The sequence below is a fragment of the Xenopus laevis genome, chromosome 8S (genome assembly GCF_017654675.1).
Source record: "Xenopus laevis strain J_2021 chromosome 8S, Xenopus_laevis_v10.1, whole genome shotgun sequence".
Lineage (NCBI taxonomy): Eukaryota > Metazoa > Chordata > Amphibia > Anura > Pipidae > Xenopus > Xenopus laevis.
Genome location: NC_054386.1, coordinates 68,882,236 through 68,888,235, shown reverse-complemented (window position 1 = coordinate 68,888,235; position 6,000 = coordinate 68,882,236).

The following is a 6,000-nucleotide window of genomic DNA, read 5'->3' as shown; positions in this document are numbered from 1 at the left end:
GATGACAAAAAAATCGAAGACAATTTCAACATACATTTTGTTGTTTGAGTAAAAGCATCTTAACCAGTATGCATCTTCTTTTTGTTTATTTAAGGGGGGCAGAGCGAAAGAGGTAACTGAAATGGTAGAGACAAAGAACATTTCCAGTTGTTAATTGTTTTTGTCATTTTGTGCATTATGACCTTGGTGCAGAATGAATATGTCTGCAAAAAAATGGAACACTCAAGAGAAAAGAGAAGAAGCATGTGCACTGGTCCCCGTTAATATTTAAGTTCATGCCATCGTGACATATATGGGATGTGACTTGCACGAAAAGGAACATTTTCTGTAAACCGCCAAATAAAATATATCATTGCGCAAATTCACCATGGCTTCCATATACAAAGTACTAAAAAGTAGTGAATTCTAATGAACATAAAACAAAGCAATGCAAAGGAAGAATTGTGCCCTAAACAGAAAAAGAGACTTAAAACAGATTGCAAAAAATAACCATTAGAGCTTTGGTATACTAGCAAAGTACAAATAAATACTGCAAGTGATGTTTAGAAAACATCCAGCAAGAGTTTAATGTAGAATTAAAAATGAATTTAAAGAAATAGCATTAAAATAGGACAAATGACCTGATTCATAAAATGTCTTCAATTCTATTCCTTTACAACTCTTTTGTTTAGCGATATCAAACTTTATTTACTCTGTTTTATGCACTTTACAGAGATTGTTTATTGTTCATTGTTTATTATATCATTCACACAACACAATAGAATCGATTGCATCAGGGATCTGCCTATTTATGGAGTGTGGAAGGAAAACAAATGGCCCAAAGGAAACCCATACAAAGCAATAAAAAGCAGCAGCTACTTACTAAATTACTTTTAACTGGTGTAATGAGAGAGGTCCTAGGCCCAGCCAACATGCCTCTATATGATTTAGCTAATCTCTGTAGTACACTAACTGCTAAATGTGACTGCTTGGGGTATGCTTTTACTGAAAATTGCACATTAAAAGAATGTACTTACACAATTACAGTACAAGTTGTCCAACAGTGATCAAAGGCTAGCAATGGACCTAAGCAATTCTTGTCTACTTAGCTAAAGAAATTCCACCTGCAGCATCCCAAAAACAACTCATCTAGCTTTGACAGACTGGAGGGCTCCCAGTAGGGCCTTCAACACTTTCCCAGAATGTAACTTACTCATTTGCAAAAATAACTCATAAGCAAAATAGATGTATTAGTGAAATAGTTGGCAGCTTGTCAGGGTGTACATATTGTTGCTGAACTATGGATAAAAGGAATAAAAAAGTGCACCCCTTAGTGCCCATTCAAAAGGCACTTTTGCCTGAGCTTGCCTGTGTTTTGCACCTTGTGCTGAATTGAAACATGGTGTTAGGTGATGTGGTGTAACGCAGCCCCCAAGCAAAACTACAGCCACCCACTGAGTAGCTACCTGTAATCATGGAGTATGGAGTCCTATACTACTAAGTTAGCAGACTGGTCACCTAGGTCCTCCAGTTGCTGAGCCCTTCCAACAAGTAAAATGGGGGCCCCAATTAAATAAATGTCTCTTGCACATTGCCATATCTTGGATCTGTCCAGGCTACTCCCCAATTCAGTCAAAACTCCTCTTTACAGGCGGAAAAACACATGAATGTAATTTTCTATTTTTTATAGTTTTTTTTTTTAAAAAAAACAACAATTTCTGTCTTCTTATACTTGTGCCTTTTTCAGCTTTCAAATTGGGGATAATTGAGCTTTATAGCAAAAAAAAACAAAACAAAAAAAAAACGGTTATATTGTTATGGTTCCCCATTGCTGCTTATCATCCTAAGAGCAAATTCAAGCCTAGCAATAAGATAGCTGCTGAATTTTCAGACTGGAAAACGATTGCACAAAAAAACAAATAATTGAAAATCTACTAAAAGTTAAAAAATGAAGACCAATTGCAAACTGTCCTAAACTATCACTATACTATATTTTATTTAAAAGTGAAGTACCCCTTTAATTAAAAAAAATATTTTCACATTTCTAGATGTATTGTATGCAAAATTTCATGTTTTAATAATAATATTATGGATTAGAGTGTTTTTTTATTACTGTAATTGTTCCAGTTGACTGGATTGATCCTAAACATGTAGACAAAAAGAACAGATCAATTCTTTTGTACTGTCTGCAAGCCTTGCCAGGAACAATGGAACTGCTACCTAAATAGCAGGATAAGTGGAATTTTAACAGCACAACTGTTACTATAATGTATGCAAAGTAAGCAGTTTCCAATATGAACTCCTTTCGGTCAGGATGTTAAAATATATTAGCATATTATTAGGTTGTGAAAATGTACATAGCTCTGCAATCAGAATTTTTCAGGATAAGCTTTGCATTGTAGGACAGGTTAAGTTATGTTATTTAAGCCTGTACTATGGCATATGCAGTTTCACTGATATTTTAAATCTACTGTGATGTGAATTAGTGAATAGCACATTGCTATGATACCTATAATCTGGTGGGCCAAATTGGCTTGTTTGTTAAATGAAAGGAATTATTGTATTCTGTTGTTTACACAGCATGTGTAGTTTCTCTGTTTTAGTAAGTGTTAATAAAGTTTTACGCCATACACATTTTCTATTGTTGGAAAACAACAGCCAGAGATTGTTCAAGTGCATGTTACTTAATGCAGGAGGGTCTATTGTTGCTTAGCAATGTGATGTCATGTTTGACCTGTAACCCTGTGTGATTTTCTACTTCCTCTTCCTGTTTATGCTCTCGATGAAAAGTTCCTGTTGCACACGTGTTATGCTGAGTTCTATTGAGCAACCATGTTACTGTTCACATAGAAGTTGGTGTGTCTGTCCTCACTTGCAGATAAGCTGTGTGCAGTATGCTCTCCCAAAGCTTGTGTGGGTCTCCAGCACACAGTTACCTAGCTCCTAATAACATTTACCAGTGCTGGCCCAAGTCATTCAGGCGCCCTAGGCAACCCAGCCTATTACATGGGCCCTCCTTATGTACACATGCACAAACCTGCCACAGGCCATTCCGATTAGAAGAAAGGGTTTTTTTTACAGTGAGAGCTGTGAAGATGTGGAGTTCTCTCCCTGAATCTGTCATTCAGGCTGATACATTAGATAGCTTAAAGAAGGGGTGGATGGTTTTTAACAAGTGAGGGAATACAGGGTTAGGGAAGATAGCTCATAGTACAAGTTGATGCGTGGACTAGTCTGATTGCCATTTTGGAGCCAGGAAGGATTTTTTTCCCCTCTGGGGCATATTAGAGGTTTTTTTTTCCTCTATTCCTTCACTCAAGCTAAGTAAATGGGCCCCTTATTGTGTCAAACCAAAACATATAGCACCAGGCTTTACTTTAGAAGCAGTGCTGTACATACATTACAATTACAAATACCATAATAATACATTTATGACAATGACTAGTGATGAGCAAAATTTGCTCAGTTTTGGCTAAAAAATTACATCCATAAACTCCAAAGGGCGAAAAAAAATTTAGCACGTACATTTTTTTGATGCCCTTAAACTTTAATGCATTTTGGCAAATTTTCACCATTTTGTAGATTTTTGGAGAAGCCCGGTCATATTCTCCCATTACTAACAATGACTCATTTTATTAAATAATCATAACAGAAAGTACGTTCTATAATAACAGACAAACATAAGAGGCATATTTAAGTGATTAAACCAAACAATTCAAATTAGTTTTGATCATACTTACAGTATTTCACTGTATAGTATTTCAAATTTTACCAATAAATATTTCCACATAACGTGAATGAAACAATGATCCAAACATTATACTTAATTTTGCTTTGACAAGGCCATGCATCACAAGAAGAACATTTTTATTGATGGAGTTCAAGTTAAAATAACACAAGCTAGGCAATCAATCTATGTAGTTTTGTACACTGCAAATTTATGAGCTAAGTCAATGGAACAATGTCAGTATAAAAATACTTGACAAAAAAATGAAATACTGATATTAACATGCTATCTCTGGAACACACATCGATAAGGAAAAACATATGATTTCCTTGAAGAGGTTACTGCCAAGTCTACTGCCTTTCCTGTAATTCAAAAAAGTTCGACATTCCCAAGTACAAGGAAGGGATGCAATAACAACTGTTTCACCAAAAAGTATAAAATTTAGATTTTTTTTATAATTAATGTTGCCAAAGGTAACATGAATTAGGATTACAGACATTACACACCTTAAATGTAAAAGAGAAGTACTGCTCCTCCTAAGTTTTGTAGCAAATTTTACAATTTACCTACCTTGCTTTCCAATTCCCAAGTGAGTTATGTTGAAACCAGTGCAGTGAGCAACTTTTTTTCAATAATAAAAGATTTCAGCATTTTGTAAACTCCTAATTAATATAATTTTGAGTTACTTCTATGGAATGTGCCAACTATTGAATTGCACCCCCTTGACCCTGTCCCAAACTGTTGCAAAAAATTTACCAAATGTTTAGATTCATCAAACCCAGGTTCTTCCATAAGTCATCCTTCCCCATCAGACATAGCTATGCACAAACCTGAACAAACCATGTATTTATTAGTCAAAACTTACAGGTGCACAGCTTCAGAAGGGCTAGGCTCATGAATACTGCATGGAGCGCTAAGGCTTAAGATTTTCTGTCCTTAGCACTCCTGCATCTAGCACTTTGTAAATAGGCCCTTCTGTCTGATCAATTCCAACCGAGTTAGTCCTGTAACTGAGCCTAAGTTTACCTGTGTGTAACACAAGGTGACACAAAGTTCTGTAAAGGCTTACATTATTGGTGGGTTATATGCCACAGTATTATTTATAAACAGAAAAATATTTATAAAAATCAATTAGGTGGAATGATATGCAGGGGCGTAGTGCGCAACATGTCTGTAAAGCTCCATTTCTAATTTTGACATAATTAGTTTTAAAGGGGTAGTTCACCTTTAGGATATCCTTTAGTATGTTCTAGAATGGGTTCTAAACAACTTTTCAGATGGCTTTCATTTTTTCTTTATCGTTTTTGAATTATTTGCCAGCTTTTTCCAGCTTTCAGATTGGGGTCACTGACCCCAGCTAAAAACAAATGCTCTGTAAGGCTACAAGTGTATTGTCATTGTTACTTTGTATTACTCCTCTTTCGATCCAGGCCCTCTCCTATTAGTATCCCTGTTTCTTTTTTCTAATCAGTTCTTGATTGCTAGGGTAATTAGGACCCTGCAAACAGACTGGAGACATTGAAAACTGGAGAACTGCTGAATATAAAGCTAAATTACTCAAAACCTACAAATAATAAATGACAACCCATTGCAAATTGTCTCAGATTATCACTCTCTACACCTTCCACTACGACTTCGACTCGAACGATTCAAGCTAAAAATAATTTGAATATTCGACCATTCGATAGTCGAAGTACTGTCTCTTTAAAAAAAACTTTGACCCCCTACTTCGCCACCTAATACCTACCGAGGTGCAATGTTAGCCTATGGGGAAGGTCCCCATAAGCTTTCTAACTATTTTTTGGTCGAAGAAAAATTGTTCGATCGATGGATTAAAATCCTTCGAATCGAACAATTCGAAGGATTTTTCTTTCGATCGTTCGGTTGAACTGTTTGCGGTAAATCCTTCGTCTTCGATATTAGAAGTCGAAGGATTTACATTCGGCAGTCGAATATCGAGGGTTAATTAACCCTCGATATTCGACCATATGTAAATCTGCCCCCTTAATGTATTAACAAATATTGGGGTCTCTATTGACAAAAGGATAGCGGTAAGTACTAAAAATGAGTGGCATGGGGATCGGCAGCTATTGGTGGATTCCTGGATGTTGCAGTTAAACAACAACTGGAGGTCCACCAGTTGTCCATACCTAATATACTACAGGTATGGGACCTGTTATCCAGAATGCTCGGGACCTGGGGTATTCCGGATAACGGATTTTTCTGTAATTTGGGTCTTCATGCCTTAAGTCTACTAGAAATTCATTTAAAGCTTAAATAAACCCAATAGGCTG